Raw genomic sequence first — 18,539 nt, forward strand, 5'->3', positions numbered from 1 at the left:
AAGAGGGGATGCCTTCCGGGGCATCCCCAAGATTTGACTTTTTGGTGTCCTTGGATTATCTTGGGGGTGCCATGGGCATCCCCAAGCTTAGGCTCTTGCCACTCCTTGTTCCATAATCCATCAAAAGAATTCACCCAAAACTTGAAAACTTCACAACACAAAACCTAAAGTAGAAAACTCGTGAGCTCCGTTAGCGAAAGAAAACAAAAGACCACTTCAAGGTACTGTAATGAACTCATTCTTTATTTATATTGGTGTTAAACCTACTGTATTCCAACTTCTCTATGGATTATAAACTATTTTACTAACCATAGATTCATCAAAATAAGTAAAAAAACACACGAAAAACAGAATCTGTCAAAAACAGAACAGCAAATAGGAAGGCGAGCTCGCCGATTTCCTCCGTGAGAAGCATGATACTCAAGGGTCTTTTCAGCCGGCCAAGGAGACGAAGAAGATACCTCTTGACCCCGAGCGTCCAGAGAGGTTTGCCGTCATCAGGGCAAACCTGAACAGCAAATAGGAAGGCGAGCTCGCCGATTTCCTCCATGAGAATCGGGACATCTTTGCGTGGTCCCCCAAGGACATGCCGGGTGTTCCAAGGAAATTCACAGAGCACAAACTACATGTTCGAGAAGACGCAAAGCCAGTCAGACAACCCCTTCGCCGGCTGTCGGAGGAGAAATGCAGGATTGTAGGGGAGGAGATAGGCCGGCTCTTGGCGGCCGGCTTTATCATGGAAGTTTTCTTTCCAGAGTGGCTCGCCAACCCGGTCCTTGTGCTGAAGAAGAATAACAAGTGGCGCATGTGTATAGACTACACAAGTCTCAACAAGGCCTGCCCCAAAGATCCTTTTGCCCTGCCAAGGATAGACCAAGTGATAGACTCCACAGCCGGATGCGAGCTGTTGAGTTTTTTGGATGCTTACTCCGGATATCACCAGATAAAGCTAGACCCGGATGACCGCCTGAAGACCGCCTTCATCACGCCGTTCGGAGCCTTCTGCTACCTGACTATGACATTCGGCTTGAGAAATGCCGGTGCCACCTTTCAGCGTTGCATGCAGAAGTGCCTCCTCAAGCAGCTCGGCAGGAATGCCCACGTTTACGTGGACGACATCGTAGTGAAGACGGAGAAGCGTGGCACCTTGCTGGAAGACCTCAAGGAAACATTCGAGAACCTGCGCCGGTTCCAAATCAAGCTCAACCCCGAGAAATGCGTGTTCGGGGTGCCAGCCGGCCAGCTCCTAGGCTTCCTAGTCTCCGAACGCGGCATCAAATGCAACCCAGCGAAGATCAAGGCCATCGAGAGAATGGCGATCCCCACCAAGCTCCGAGACATTCAGAAGTTCACCGGGTGCTTGGCCTCCTTGAACCGCTTCATGAGCCGGCTCGGAGAGAAAGCTCTCCCCCTCTACCGCCTCATGAAGAAGAGCACTCACTTCGAGTGGAACGACCAGGCCGACCAAGCTTTTCACGAGCTGAAGAAGATGCTGGCCACGCCGCCTGTCCTCGCTGCGCCGACCGAGAAAGAGCCCATGCTCCTTTACATCGCTGCAACCAGCCGGGTGGTCAGAACCGTCATCGTAGTCCAGCGCCCGGAAGAAGGCCGAGCCCAGCCGGTCCAGAGGCCGATGTATTATTTGAGCGAGGTGCTGTCCGCCTCAAAGCAGAACTACCCGCACTACCAAAAGATGTGTTATGGCGTGTACTTCACCGCCAAGAAGCTGAAGCCCTACTTTCAAGAGCATCCCGTCACGGTCGTATGCACTGCCCCGCTAGCCGAGATCATAGGCAGCCGGGATGCATCCGGCCGGGTCGCAAAATGGGCAATCGAGCTGGCCCCCTACACGATCTTCTACCAGCCCCGCACCGCCATCAAGTCCCAAGCACTGGCCGACTTCCTCGTCGACTGGGCTGAGACCCAGTACCTGCCGCCGGCTCCCGACTCCACCCATTGGCGCATGCACTTCGACGGGTCCAAGATGCGCACCGGCTTGGGAGCCGGCATCGTCCTTACCTCTCCCAAAGGCGACAAGCTCAGATACACGCTCCAGATCCACTTTGCCGCCTCCAACAATGTGGCCGAGTACAAGGCGCTCATACACGGGCTCCGTCTTGCCAAAGAGCTTGGCATTCGCCGGATCCTATGTTATGGTGACTCGGACCTGGTAGTCCAGCAGTCATCCGGCGACTGGGATGCCAAGGACGCGAATATGGCGAGCTACCGTTTCCTGGTCCAACAACTCAGCGGATACTTTGAAGGATGCGAGTTCCTCCACGTACCACGAGCCGACAATGACTCAGCTGATGCCCTGGCTCGAATAGGCTCCACTCGGCAAGCAATTCCAACCGGCGTCGCTCTACAACGCCTACTCAAGCCGTCTATCAAGCCGTCTCCGGAATCCGATTCCATCTTCGTGCCGCCTGACGCCGATGCGGCCAGGTCCGGCTCGAAGAATCAAGTAGCCGACCCCAAAACCTCCGTAGCCGGCCCGGGGACTTCGGCAGCCGGCTCGAGGACTGCGGTAGCCGGCTCGGGGACTGCGGTAGCCGGCCCGGGGACTGCACCAGCACTACAGCCAGCGGCTGACTCCAGCACCTCACCGCCTAGCCCGCCCACCCTGGTGGCAGTAGCCACTTTGGCAGTAGAAGAAGTCGCAGCCCCGTCATGGGCTCAGTCCATCCTCAACTTCCAAGTAAACCAAGACCTGCCGGCAGACGAAACAAAAGCAAGACAAGTCCAGCGTCGAGCCGGAGCGTACACAATCGTCAACAGAGAACTACTCAAGCGCAGCGTCACCGGAGTCCTCCAGCGATGCGTCGAGCAAGAGAAGGGCATTGCAATCCTCGCAGACATTCACCAAGGAGAATGCGGCCACCATGCGGCCTCAAGATCACTTGTCGCCAAAGCCTTCCGCCATGGTTTCTTCTGGCCGACTGCTTTGGACGACGCCAAAGAATTAGTCAAGCATTGCAAGGGATGCCAGCTCTTCAGCTCCAAGCAACACATGCCGGCTTCGGCACTCAAGACCATTCCCCTCACTTGGCCCTTTGCCGTTTGGGGACCGGACATGGTGCGCCCATTCAAGACGGCGCGCGGTGGCATGACGCATTTGCTCGTCGCCGTGGACAAATTCACCAAGTGGGTTGAGGCGAAGCCGATCAAGAAGCTGAATGGGCCGACTGCCGTGACGTTCATCGCGGACATAACAACTCGGTACGGCGTGCCGCACAGCATCATCACCGACAATGGCACGAATTTTTCCAAAGGAGCCTTGGCACGTTTCTGCGCAGCCCAAGGTATCCGGCTGGACTTAGCGTCCGTCGCCCACCCGCAGTCAAATGGCCAGGTCGAGCGAGCCAACGGCCTCATCCTCTCCGGCATCAAGCCCCGACTGGTTGTACCTCTGGAGCGTTCAGCCGGCTATTGGCTCGATGAGCTGCCGGCTGTCCTCTGGAGTCTGCGCACTACACCAAACAAGTCAACCGGCTTCACCCCTTTCTTCCTTATGTATGGTGCCAAGGCGGTCATCCCAACTGACATCGAATTCGACTCGCCTCGAGTAACCATGTACACGGAAGCGGAGGCCAAGGAAGCACGAGAAGATGGCGTCGACCTACTGGAAGAAAGCCGGCTGTTAGCTCTCAGCTGGTCTGCAATTTACCAGCAGGGTTTGCGCCGCTACCACAGCCGGAAGGTCAGGCCAAGATCCTTCCAAGAGGGCGACCTTGTGCTCTGGCTGATTCAGCGAACAGCCGGCCAGCACAAGCTCTTAGCCCCTTTGGAAGGCCCTTTCGTCATCAGCAGAGCTCTAGGCAACGACTCCTACTACCTGATCGACGCACAGAAGCCGAAGGCACGCAAGAGAGACGAGTCTGGCAAGGAGTCGGAACGGCCATGGAACGCCAACCTCCTTCGAAGATTTTACAGTTGAAAGGCAGTATGTATCACGCTAACCTTTGTATTAAGTACAAGACAATAGGCTCCCCGAGGAGGGCTCGGGGACTGCCATCCCTTATTTATGAAAGAAAAATATCATGCTTGTCGCATCATTTACTTATTCCGTCCGGCACCGAGTCCGGCTAGTCGTCTCAGGGACTGGCCGACTGAAGTTATATTAGAAGTCCTACCCGCAGTCAGACAATTAGTGTGCCGGCTCTCAAGCCTTCCCTTGCCAAAAGTCGCAGTTCGAAGAACGGGCTGTCCGGCTGGCAAGGGTTAAAGGTAGGAACAACTGCCAACACGAAAAACGGCTAGGGACTAACGGACTAATATAACAAAGCCGGTTTTTCCCACACCGCCGACCGGCTACCAGAGTAGCCGGCCGGCCGGTTTCCATTCACTTTACTTTAAATCCAAGAAAGCTCAAGTACTTGCCTCCCCAAAGAGGGAAGGCGGCAAAGGAAAAAGCCTAAGGATAAACAAGCATACGCGAATGGAAACCAAACATGCACATGATAATATTTACACAAAAAGACCTCCTAGAGGCCAGCATTCAACATAGTTTGGATAAACCCCCAGTGGGTGGAACTGCGAAACTTAACAAAAGATTGTTCAAAGACAACAAAGCAGGAAAGATAAAGACGGCAGGTCAAGCTGGCAGAGCGGCCGACTGGTTGGCGGAGACGGTCGCGCCGGCTGAAGGAGCGGCCGGCTGTCGAACTTTGGCTTGGTCGTCGCCTCCCGCAGAGGGCGCGCTTCCACGTGCCTCATTGCTGGAGGCACGGTTGGCCTGAGGTCGGCTGGTTGTTCCACCAGCCGGCTCGACGTCTCCGCCGTCATCGTCTTCGTCCTCTTCGCCCTCGTCGCTGGAGGCGATCTCCTCCGCCGAGTCCTCGCCCACCGCCGGGTTCAGCCCGAACCACTCCTCCGGCTGCGCGACACCGTCATCATCGATTTCGGGTGCGAAAACGCTGATGTCGGTGCACTCGGCGATCGTTGAAGCCCGCTGGGCGATAGCCGGCCTCAACGCCTCCAGCTCCGCATCGGCCTCCATCCGCCAAGTACGCAGCTGGTCCAGGCTCAGCCCTGGGTACCAAGCCCGGACGAATTCCAACGCCCGCCCGGCTCCGAGGCGGGCCGCTGACGCTTTCCAAGCTTCGAAGCGACCAACTGCGACTTCCAGCCAGTCGGCAGTTCGGCTCGGAGTGCGGGGGGTCGTCTTGCCGGGCCAGAGGGCGGCCAGCACTTGCGCCCCGGCACGTTGGAGCCGGTGAAGCATCCGATGAACCGGCTCCAATCGTGCCTGGACAGCCAGAAGCTGCTCCTCAAGGGTCCGGTTTGCATCCGGCGCGATGTCGGCCCCCGCTTGCCGGCGCGCCTCGCGATGGGCCTCAATGCTTTGGGCGGCGAAGGCGGAGTAGCCCGGGAAGTAATCTGCAAGAAACAACAAGCAACAGCTCAAGATAAGTCAAAAGACCCAGGCGGCAAGGGGCAGGAGAAGGGCCGAGGAAGGCAACTTACCGTCGATCAAGTCCTCGATCCGGCCGAAGCCTTCGTTCAGGGCTCGCCGGGTCTCAGACCAGCTCGCCGCCTCCATCTCATACTCCGCCAGCAAGGTGGCTTCACTTTCCCGCGCCGCCTGCAGGGCCGCTTTGTGGCTTTCCTCTTGGTCGGCCAGCTTCTTGGCCAGGCGATCCCGTTCCTGGGCCAAGGCAGTGCACTCGGCCTCTTTGGCGTAAAGGGCGGCCTTCGCTTCGCCAAGCTCCTTCCTCAAGTCGGCGTTGGCCCCTGAAGACAAAGAAAGAAGAAAGATCAATAAGGAAAGAGTCGTCAAGATTCGACCCGACCGCGCAGCAGTCGGCCCGAATCTCGGGGACTACACCCAGTGGGTGCGCTGACGCGCCCCCATAGGAGATAAACAAAACCAAGTACTTACTTCGGCTGTCGGCCAGGTCGTCGGTCCGCCGGCTCAACTCTCGAGCCTGGGAGTCGAAGGAGGCAGCACGAAGGTTGTGGTATTCCTGAAAGTTTAGAAAGAAAGCAAAGTAAGGTGGCCGTCGAGAAAGATCCGACCCGACTGCGCAGCAGTCGGCCCGGATCTCGGGGACTACACCCAGTGGGTGCGCTGACGCGCCCCCACGGAAGAAATCAATAAAGCAAAGCAGCTAAGAGCGAAGGACTCACCCGGATAGTGGTTCGCGTTGACAAGAACTCTTGGTTGAGCTGTTGCAGCAGGGCGGCTTGAGCTTGTCCCCCCGCTGGGAGTCCACTCGGACACGACGGTGCTGGCCGCCTCCAGATCTCCAGCCGGCTGGCCTGCGCCCGCGGCTCGGCGCAACTCCGGCGGAGCAGCGCCTCCTCCAGCACGCCGGCCCGTCGCCAGCTGCACCTTGAGGCCGGCCCTTCTCTCTGGCTCACCTCCGGTCGGCTCCTCCGGCGCCGCTGACGATTGACCGCCTTGGCCCGCTCCGGTTGGCGCCGCAGGCGGCGCTCTCCCGGCCAAGGCCACGGGCTCCTCCTCCCTCTCCAACAGCGGTGGGTCTTGGATGATCTCCTCCGCCAGGGGCAACGGGGTGTCGGGGGCCACGGCTCGGAGTGGAACGGCGAGCAGCGGAGGCTGGCTGCGCGAGCTTTCCGCCTCCGTCTCTGCGGGAGCCGCCTCCCTCTGGGCCTTGGCTACCGCTTCAGCCTGCCCCTTTGCCGCCTGGGCGGCCGCCTTCTCCGCCGCCTCGCGCTCTTCCCGCGCTTCGCGGGTGTTCCGCTCTGTGGCCTCCCTAAGATCGGCGCGGGGGTCCACGCGGCGGGAGCTCGAAGACCCTCCAACCGGCCCCACGACGGAGCCGCCCGGGCCCCGCTCAAGAGAAAGCGGCGCCCTGTCCAGCAAGCGAAGAAAAGTTAAGAAGACATTCGAAGAAAAGAGAACAACGACGAGACTGCGGCAAAGCAATTAAAGACCTACGCCGAGACCGCCTGGGGCTGTTTCACAGCCTTGCGGAAGCGGGCCGCCTTCGCGGCCGCCTCTTCTCGCTTCGTCGCCACGACGGAAGGTTTGGACTTCTTCGGCCGACTGCTGAAGAGGCCTAGAGTGGCCCGACGCTTCTGCGCGCCGCCGGCAGCCGGCGCGACGGACGAGCCCGCGCCCTGTTGGTCGGCCGCCGGCTGGCGACGCGGAGCGACTTCGGCTTCAAAGTCGTCCGGCCAGTCCTCGAAGCTCGCGGTGAACCTTGAGCCTCCAGGCTCGGCACTGTCCCCCACGACGGCGTCTTCCATGGCAGCCGCCCCCAAGTCCGGGTCGTCAACATCATCCACCGTGCGGTCGGGGGCGTACTGGCGTTCGACCCCAGCCGCCCCGGCCGGCGGCGCAAGAAGAGGGTTCTGCACAGAGAACCGGCTGGTCAGAAGCCGGCCGTCACGAAGCCGGCTGACGACGAAAAAGAAGATAAAGAGAGAAACTTACCACGGGTGGAGGATTTGCGCGAGAATACGGCGCCTTGCCGTACTGCCCGTCCCCGCTGAGCTTGCAATTGGCAATGTAGTTGACCATAAGCGCCACCTCCGCGTGGGGCATCTCCCATGTGCTCAGCCGGCTTGGGTCGAAGCGGCCGCTCATCTGACACATCATATGGGGCCGGCTCTGGAGAGGAAGGATCCGGCGCTCCACGAAGGCGGCCACCAAGTCGTCCCCGCGCAAGCCTTCCGACTGAATCAGCACCCGAAGCCAGGAGAGGGCGGCGTTCCCGGCCGGCGACAACGACCGGGATCGGAAGCTCCACGAGGGCTGCCTCCCAGCCGGCGGGCCGACTATGTAAGCCGGCAGGTTGATGTAGTCTTCTTGCTCGGCGACGTTCTTCACATAGAAATAAGATCTCTGCCAGACCTTTACCGACTGGATCAGGGGGATGGGCGGGAACGGATTGTTCTCGCTCGCCCTCCTCATGGCGATGAAGGCTCCGCAGGGGGCAGGCACGCCGGCGACGACTGTGCCGAGCTTGCTCTGGAAGAACTCTCCCCAGAGCTCCAGCGTGGGGAGCAGCCCTAAGAAGCCTTCGCAGAGGGAGACGAAGGCCGACAGCAGCATCACCGCATTGGGCGTGAGGTGATGCGGCTGGAGGTTGTAGAAGTCGAGGAAGGAACGCAGAAACCCACTCGCCGGGAGGCCGAAGCCGCGCAGACAGTGCGAGCGGAAGACGACCTGCTCGCCCTCCTCCGGCGCCGGCGAGATCTCCCTCTCGGGCGCCAGGCGGACCTGAACGCGGTCGGCGCCGGGCAGGCGCCGGGTCTGGCGAAGGAACTCCACGTGATCCTCATGGACGTTAGAGCCGTCCCAGGAGCTTGACAATGCCATGGGAGCAAGGTGGCGTGGAGACGCGACGGCGCTGAGACGGGAGGCTGCGGCGGCAGTGAGAGGAAGAAGACGAGAGTTAGGAGGGATGGAGTGGGAGGGAGCGCGCGAACCTCTGTCGCTCCCCCTCCTCCCCCTACTTATAGGCTCACGTGGCGGAGCCGAGGAGGCGTGGCATGGGGAAGCGTGGGGGTCGATCGTGCCCACTTCCCACGCCCCGCGATTACCGATCCGTAATGGCGAGACGAAAACTGCCTTGAGAAGGCGAGCGGCCCTGTGGGCCACGGGAGATCCGCGCCCGGACCGAGGCTCGCGAGTGGCGGGCCCGGGCCTGCGGCGGCGTCCCATCGCGCGCGTGCGCTCGTAGGATCCTGCCGCCACGTGGCCGCGAGAGGGCCCGTGGTCAGCATGCAAGCCCCCTCTCCTCCCGCCTACGCGGGGTTATCTGAAGTCGGCGTACGCCCGCGAAGCCGGCTCTTCAGGATAGGAAGCTGACCAAGCTTCTCGTCCCCCTGCTCACCTCGGAGCTCGATCAGCTTCGGGGACTACTGTCGGAGTAAATAGCCATGGGTAGCCTAGCCGGCTTCCCCTGGCACTTTTGAGAAAATTACGAGCCAGCCCGGCTCTCAAGAACCCAAGACATGGGGCCGCCTTCCCTTAGCCGGCTGCGATCAAGGCCAGCTTTCGGAAGGCGGTCCGACTTTAGCCCTCATGAGAGGGCCGACTCCAAGAAGCCGGCTTTGAGAAGGCCGACTCCTTCGAGCCGGCTCCCCATAAAGCAATCAAGACCGTACCCACAAAGTTTGCACCCACCTAACGGCGGTGCGACGGGGCGTGGCTACAGAAGAGCCTGCCACCCTCGAATCCCGGGGCACGCCTGGCACAGTGCGCCGTACGGGGTAGGCATGACCCGTCCGGCGCAGCACTGTTGCCATGTTGACCCTGGCCTCACCCACGACGGGCCGGCAGCGCGGCCCACAGGCGGTGGGCCCCTCAGAGCAGAGAGACGGCTGAAGGCGGCCATGCTTCCAACTAGCCGGCCCAAGACGGAGCCGGCTCCCCGCAGCCGGCTTGCCGCCTCCCTCAAAGAAGACGCCCCATTAAGGAGACAAGACGCGGTAAGGCTACAACGATCGTCCGACGGGCGGCGGTACTGTAGCCGCGCTTACCACGATGAAGCTCACGTCAACAAGATGAGGCCACAGTGACCAGCCGCCGACCTAGCCCCGGACAGTGGGGCCTGCCTGTCGACCAAGGAGTTGGCAGCCGGCGGGACCCACCAGCCGGCGGGCCCCAGCAGCCGGCGCAGAAGCCGGCGAGCGTAGTCACAGACGGCTGGGCCCCGCGCCCAGCCAGATTACCATTGTACCCCCGGGGGGTAGGCCTATATAAACCCCCCGGGGCACCCATGCAAAGGGTTCGACCCCCTGCTAGTTCTAGACATCATACAAGGAGAAGAAGCAGGCTAGCCGTGCCCTTTCTTCCTCCTCCCCCCAAAAACAGCTCAAGGAGCGTCGTGTAGCTACTCGATTCATCTAGTGAGCATGCGGAGACCCCGCAGAGCAGCAGTAGGGGTGTTATCTCCTCGGAGAGCCCCGAAGCTGGGTAAGATCCGCCGGCGTGCATGTCTTCGCCTCATCCCGCTTCCAGGCACCGGCAATGTCTTACTGGTTCCCACAAAGATAAGCCACCCATTGGCATATGTCGCACCCACCACCCGACAATCCGGATGCAGAGGCCCTAGCAGATTTCAAGCACAACATCCGTGACGAGTGGCTCGCCCGGCACCTTGGCCAGGAAAAGCCGAAATCTATGGCAGCCCTCACGACACTCATGACCCGCTTTTGCGCGGGAGAGGACAGCTGGCTGGCTCGAAGCAATAACATATCAAAGAACCATGGTACTTCGGATACCAAGGATAGCAATGGCAGGTCACATCGCAACAAACACAAGCGTCGCATCAACAATGACAATACCGAGGATACGGCAGTCAATGCCAGATTCAGAGGCTCTAAACCCGGTCAGCGGAAAAAGCCATTCAAAAGAAGCACTTCAGGCCCGTCTAGTTTGGCCCATATACTCGACCGCTCGTGCCAAATACACGGCACTCCCGACAAGCCAGCCAACCACACCAATAGGGAATGTTGGGTGTTCAAGCAGGCCAGCAAGTTAAATGCCAAAAACAAAGATAAGGGGTTACATAGAGATGACGAGGAAGAACCCCGGCCACCGAACACCGGAGGACAGAAGAGGTTCCCCCCACAAGTGCGGACGGTGAACATGATATACGCAACCCACATCCCCAAGAGGGAGCGGAAGCGTGCGCTAAGGGACGTATATGCGTCGGAGCCAGTCGCCCCAAAGTTCAACCCATGGTCCTCCTGTCCGATCACCTTCGATCGCAGGGACCACCCCACTAGTATCCGTCAAGGTGGATTTGCCGTACTGGTCCTAGACCCAATCATCGACGGATTTCACCTCACTCGAGTCCTTATGGACGGCGGCAGCAGCATGAACATGCTTTATCAGGACACAGTGTGCAAAATGGGTATAGACCCCTCAAGGATCAAACCCACAAAAACGACCTTCAAAGGCGTCAGACCAGGTGTAGAGGCCCATTGCACAGGCTCAGTCACACTGGAAGTGGTCTTTGGATCCCTGGATAACTTCCAAAGCGAGGAGTTAATCTTCAATTTAGTCCCATTCCGCAGTGGCTATCATGCACTGCTCGGGCGAACCACATTTGCGAGATTCAATGCGGTACCGCATTATGCATACCTCAAGCTCAAGATGCCAGGACCTCGGGGGTCATCACAATCAATGGAAACACAGAGCGCTCTCTCCGCACGGAGGAGCACACTGCGGCCCTCGCAGCAGAAGCACAAAGCAGCCTCTTAAGGCAATCCACCAGCTCGGCGATTAAACACCCGGACACCTTCAAGCGCGCACGGAGTAATCGGCAACAAGACTGCCTAGCACGTTCCGAGCTCACATAGCAATGCGTCCCCCACCCCAGTCCAAGCCAAACGGCGAAATCCGTGCCACGCGTACATAATTACGCATTGAAAATACCATGGGCATAGGTGGAGGGGGGCACAACTACGGCATGCTCCAAAACGCGGCTCAACCGCACTAGGGGCTTCCCGCTTTGTTATTTTTTCTCTCTTTCTGGACTTTACTCTCTGGAAACCCTGTCCGGCAGTATGATTGTCGGACACACGATGCAACAACCAAGGAGGCAGAAAGCTACGTCGCACCATGGAACTCCCAGGTGGTCTCTGATAACGAGTAAAATACCTACTTTAAATACCATCCCCCGCTTGCCCTTGGAGGGGACATGTCAAATAGTCCTACTTTTTGCTTATCGCACTACTTGTATCATTCTGCTTCGACGCACCTTTTTGAATAAACAATGCATAGCACTAGACTGTTACCACATTCTCTATTCTTTTTTATATATGTTCATTCATGACATTCAGCACCCGTACACTCTGGTAAGGCCAATACGCAAGGGGTTTAAGCGTACCCCATAATACGGCGTGAGAAGTCCGAACACTTTCGGCAGTGCGGCACCCCGAACTTATAACAGTTTCAACAGTAGGCCCTTCATGGTCACTTATGAGAGTGAGATCTGATAGATAGAATATTTTTGGTATTTTTGATATAAAGATGCAAAGTAAAAGTAAAAGAAAAGTAAATAGCAAAAAAATACAAAAGTGATGGAGATTGATATGATGAGAATAGACCTGGGGGCCATAGGTTTCACTAGTGGCTTCTCTCAAGAACATAAGTATTCTATGGTGGGTGAACAAATTACTGTTGAGCAATTGATAGAATTGAGCATAATTATGAGAATATCTAGGCATGATCATGTATATAGGCATCACATCCGTGACAAGTAGATCAAAACGATTCTGCATCTACTACTATTACTCCACTCATCGACCGCTATCCAGCATGCATCTAGAGTATTAAGTTAAAAACAGAGTAACGCCTTAAGCAAGATGACATGATGTAGAGAGATAAATTCATGCACTATGAAATAAACCACATCTTTTTATCCTCGATGGCAACGATACAATACGTGCCTTCCTGCCCCTTCTGTCACTTGGTAAGGACACCGCAAGATCGAACCCAAAGCTAAGCACTTCTCCCATGGCAAGAACTACCAATCTAGTTGGCCAAACCAAACGGATAATTCTAAGAGACTTGCAAAGATAATCAATCATGCATAAAAGAATTCAGAGAAGATTCAAATATTATTCATAGATAGACTTGATCATAAACCCACAAAGCAATTATGTCTTCTCAAAAAAACATGGCCAAAGAAAGTTATCCCTACAAAATCATATAGTCTGGCTATGCTCCATCTTCCCCACACAAAGTATTTAAATCATGCACAACCCCGATGACAAGCCAAGCAATTGTTTCATACTCTAACTTTTTCAAAAAAAATTCAATCTTCACGCAATACATGAGCGTGAGCCATGGATATAGCACTATAGGTGGAATAGAATGGTGGTTGTGGAGAAGACAAAAAAGGAGAAGATAGCCTCACATCAACTAGGCGTATCAACGGGCTATGCAGATGCCCATCAATAGATATCAATGTGAGTGAGTAGGGATTGCCATGCAACGGATGCACTAGAGCTATAAGTATATGAAAGCTCAAAAAGAAACTAAGTGGGTGTGCATCCAACTTGCTTGCTCATGAAGACCTAGGGAAATTTGAGGAAGCCCGTCATTGGAATATACAAGCCAAGTTCTATAATGTAAAATTCCCACTAGTATATGAAAGTGATAACATGAGAGACTCTCTAATATGAAGATCATGGTGCTACTTTGAAGCACAAGTGTGGTAAAAGGATAGTAATATTGTCCCTTCTCTCTTTTTATCTCATTCATTTATTTTTATTTATTTATTTATTTTATCTGGGCCTTTTCTCTCTCTTTTTTATGGCCTCTTTTCTTTCTCTTTTTATTTGGGCTTCTTTGGCATCTTTCATTTATTTATCGTACGGAGTCTCATCCCGACTTGTGGGGGAATCATAATCTCCATCATACTTTCCTCACTGGGACAATGCTCTAATAATGATGATCATCACACTTTTATTTTTCTTACAACTCAACAATTACAACTCGATACTTAGAAAAAAATATGACTCTATATGAATGCCTCCGGCGGTGTACCGGGATATGCAATATGACAATGATGAATGTGTCATGAATGGAACGGTGGAAAGTTGCATGGCAATATATCTCGGAATGGCTATGGAAATGCCATAATAGGTAGGTATGGTGGCTGTTTTGAGGAAGGTATATGGTGGGTGTATGATACCGGCGAATGGTGCGCGGTATTAGAGAGGCTAGCAAAGGTGGAAGGGTGAGAGTGCGTATAATGCATGGACTCAACATTAGTCATAAAGAACTCATATACTTATTGCAAAAATCTAGAAGTTATTAAAGCAAAGTATTACGCGCATGCTCCTAGGGGGATAGATTGGTAGGAAAAGACCATCGCTCGTCCCCGACCGCCACTCATAAGGAAGACAATCAATAAATAAATCATGCTCCAACTTCATCACATAACGGTTCACCATACATGCATGCTACGGGAATCACAAACTTTAACACAAGTATTCTTTAAATTCACAACTACTCAACTAGCATGACTTTAATATTATCACCTCCATATCTCAAAACAATTATCATGCTTCAATCTTTTCTTAGTATTCAACACACTCAAACGAAAGTTTCACAAATCTTGAATACAAAGCATATTATTATTAAGCAAATTACCATGCTATTAAGAGACTCTCAAAATAATTTAAGTGAAGCATGAGAGATCAATAGTTTCTTTAAAACAAATCCACCACCGTGCTCTAAAAGATCTAAGTGAGGCACAAAGAGCAAAATTATAACGCTCAAAAGATATAAGTGAAGCACATAGAGCAAAACTACATAGCTCAAAAGATATAAGTGAAGCACATAGAGTATTCTATCAAATTTTAATTCATGTATGGCTCTCTCAAAAGGTGTGTACAGCAAGGATGATTGTGGCATACTAAAACACAAATACACAAATGATACAAGACGCTCCAAGCAAAACACATATCATGTTGGTGAATAAAAATATAGCTCCAAGTAAATTACCGATGGAAGTGGACGAAAGAGGGGATGCCTTCCGGGGCATCCCCAAGATTTGACTTTTTGGTGTCCTTGGATTATCTTGGGGGTTCCATGGGCATCCCCAAGCTTAGGCTCTTGCCACTCCTTGTTCCATAATCCATCAAAAGAATTCACCCAAAACTTGAAAACTTCACAACACAAAACTTAAAGTAGAAAACTCGTGAGCTCCGTTAGCGAAAGAAAACAAAAGACCACTTCAAGGTACTGTAATGAACTCATTCTTTATTTATATTGGTGTTAAACCTACTGTATTCCAACTTCTCTATGGATTATAAACTATTTTACTAACCATAGATTCATTCAAATAAGTAAAAAAACACACGAAAAACAGAATCTGTCAAAAACAGAACAGTCTGTAGTAATCTGTAGCTAGCGCAAGATCTGGAACCCCAAAAATTCTAAAATAAATTTCTGGACGTGAGGAATTTATATATTAATCATCTGCAAAAATAATTAACTAAATATCACAATTCAAATAAAAATGACAGCAGTTCTCGTGAGCGCTAAAGTTTCTGTTTTTTACAGCAAGTTCAACAAGATTTTCCCCAAGTCTTCCCAATGGTTCTACTTGGCACAAACACTAATTAAACACAAAAAACACAACCAAAACAGAGGCTAAATAATTTATTTATTACTAAACAGGAGCAAAAAGCAAGGAATAAAAATAAAATTGGGTTGCCTCCCAACAAGCGCTATCGTTTAACGCCCCTAGCTAGGCATAACGAGCAAGAATAGATCTAGGTATTGCCATCTTTGGTAGGCAATCCGTAAGTGGCTCTCATGATAGTTTCATATGCTAATTTTATTTTCTTTCTTGGAAAGTGTTCCATGCCCTTTGTCGGTGTCAAAACCGGTGGATCTCGGGTAGGGGGTCCCAAACTGTGCGTCTAAGGCGGATGGTAATAGGAGGCAGGGGACACGATGTTTTACCCAGGTTCGGGCACTCTTGATGGAGGTAAAACCCTATGTCCTGCTTGATTAATATTGATGATATGGGTAGTACAAGAGTAGATCTACCACGAGATCAGAGAGGCTAAACCCTAGAAGCTAGCCTATGGTATGATTGTATGTTGTATATCAACTAGCCTGGCCTCGGTTTATATAATGCACTAGAGGCCTAGGATAACAAGAGTCCTAGCCGAATACGCTGGTGGGGAGGAGTCCTTGTCTTGATCGCCAAGTCTTGTGGAATCTTCCATATATGCGGCAGCTGTCCGAACTGGCCCATGAATATACGGCCATGGGGGTCCTCGGCCCAATCCAACTGATCGGGAGACGATGTGATGAGTACCCCCTAGTCCAGAACACCGTCAGTAGCCCCCTGAACCGATCTTCAAGTTAGTGACGCTCCTCGATTCTTCCGAACTGTTCTTCATCTTCGGTTGACGGTCTTGAAAACTGGTTCAACAAATCTTCTCATCTCTGATCTTGAGGATCGCCGAAATGCATTCGACGAGTTTACACGTCGGGTATCCGAGGAGCCCCTTTAAGTTTCCGGCCTTTATCAATGCCTTGTTATTTTTATGCCACACCTCGGGTTTGAAGTTGTTCCCGGGCGGCAGCGTCCTCTTGCGTCCGAGCTCCAACGCCGTACTGCATTCGAGGTATCTTTTGCAGCCGAGCACCAATGCCGGACCGCTTCCCAGCTCTAACGCCGGAATGTATCCGAGCTCCAACGCGGGACTATGTATCCGAGCTCCAACACTGGACTGTATCCGAGCTGCAACGCCGGACTGTATCTGAGGTGTCGTAAATCACCTTGGTTCAAAGAAGTTTGAAGGAGTTTAGCCGAGCTTAATGCCGGAAATGCCCTCTATGGAGCCAGCCACTAGCGCCCGAGCTTTATGTCAGACTGCTTCCGAGGTGGTGCACCACCCTGAATGTGGGCCGATTTTTGTCAATATTTTTGATTGGTGCAATTTATTCTCTGCCAAGATATATAGCCAGTAGCCCTCAAGGTGGGTATCGGTCTAAAACCCGAGATGCACATGAAGGATGACAAAAGACCGCAGATCCCAGTAGCCACTGAGACCTAGGTTGATTTGCAAAATCGGTCTGAGGATCAAGTCCTAGCTCGGCAGAATACTTTATAAAGCATTAGACTTTAAAAAGCGGCGTGCTTAGTCCTCGAGACTCAGGTTGAGTGCGGCCGACCAACCTGAGGATCAAAATCTCCCCGGAAACTGTATTACACTTAAAATTTTCTGCTTTAGACAGGCAATGCAGTAGCCCCCGAGACACTAGTCGGGTGGCAACACCAGATCAGGGGATCGATGTGCCCCTTTAATATTTGTAAATAATAAGCCCGAAGCCCAGTAGCCCCCGAGCCTTAATGCGGGCACGGGTGGCCGAATTAAGGATTGATATCCATAGTAAAATCACAAATTATGTGTAATGACTCTATGTATACAAGTACTTTACGTCATTAATGCTCGGATCCGCATTGTACAAAACTTTGTTGACCGACCATCGGCTTCCACCTCCTCGGCCAATAGCCGAGGAGTGTTTGTCCTACTTTATAAAGCCTTTATGAGGGCAAAGATTTACAACAAACAAGGCAATCTGGCCATATGATTTTATAAACAAAGGTACGCAGAGAGTTATGTTATATTATTGTTTAACAGAAGAAATGTCTTCCAAAGAAAATAGTCTCGCTATCGGTTCCTTTCTTTGGGTTGTCATGCTAAGCATGATCATGAAACCTCAGCTCCAATGTAAGAGCAAAATATCGAGGATTTAGTTTGGGAGGCCAGTTAATAGCCCCCGGTAGTGTTCGGCGACAGTCGAGGTCAAGCCGTAAACACTTCGGCCATTGTTATGAATGGCCCGTCATTTAACACCGTCATCGGATCGCTGACCAGTTTACGCTTATTGTGACAGTCAGTTTTCGGCTTTCTCCACTGAGGTGCTTAACCATGTGAGCTGGAAGCACAATCGTAGTGGTTCTCCCTTTGCACACCTAGCCGAACAAAGCGGAACGTAGGAAGCAAGTGCAGGAGCCGGGCAACCCAACTATTGACCGAAGACACAATTCGAAACCGATGCATATATAGCAATATCCGAGAATGTTTTTGCCGAATCTCTAAAGGTGTCTGGCATTGCACTGTGAGACTTGTGCTAGAAACACACAAATAGTTTAAAAGTGCCAAAAAGCTTGGAAAGCCAAAATACGTCAGTAAAAACATGATGTCCGAACAAGATCAAGTGTTCGGTGCCAATCCGAAAATTGGAAGAGAAAGAAAAGATTGTGCTTCTGTCGTGTTTTGACAACGACCAAGAAGAAAACACATTTACAGCTCATATATAAATTTTAAGAGCCCCCAAGTGACTTGGGTAAGAATTTATGTATAATGATTGTATGTACCGAAGTACTTATATCATATTTGTGTTCACCCGAACTTTAAACGCGTCTTAACCGACCGTCGGCTTCTCCCTCTTCGGCCAAGGGCCGAAAAGTGTCATGTACCCCGCCTGTCGAGAGTATCGACGGTGTTTCCAATGACCAGGCAATCAGGCCATAAGGCTGTAACAGACAAAGCGCGCTCAGGGAACTTATGCTATATTACTAACGAAGTGTAAGAAGCATCTTGGAAGAAAATAGTACCCCCACCGATACCCTTCTTCGGTGCTCATTATTACGATGAGACTTGTGCAATAGAATTTTTGTACTCATGAGTTCCGTTGTGTGCCGACCATGATTGAAAACAATAAGAGCGCTAGCTTTCGGCTTCACCCAGTCTAAGGTCAGAGCTCGGAGGACCTGGTCGTGAAAATCGCAGAGGTGCTCCCTTTACTCCCTAACCGAACAATCGGGAACGTAGGGGTAAGCACAGGAGCCAGGCAACCCAGCTTGCAAATCGCTTAAGTCAATATAGTGCATATTGTGGCGTAATACATGAACAAGGAACGAAGCTGTACAAGTATAATCATATGCAAGAGGAAAAAGCTTCATGAAGGAAGCCCCCAAGTAAACGGGGTATTTGAATTTGCATGCCACAAACAAAGTTTTGACAAGGAGATTTTTTACAAACAACTTTTTTCCAAAAAAGTATAATGCTCGGTC

Source organism: Triticum urartu, chromosome 4A (assembly GCF_056163025.1).
Source record: "Triticum urartu cultivar PI428250 chromosome 4A, HENAU_Tu73, whole genome shotgun sequence".
In the NCBI taxonomy this organism is placed as follows: Eukaryota; Viridiplantae; Streptophyta; class Magnoliopsida; order Poales; family Poaceae; genus Triticum; species Triticum urartu.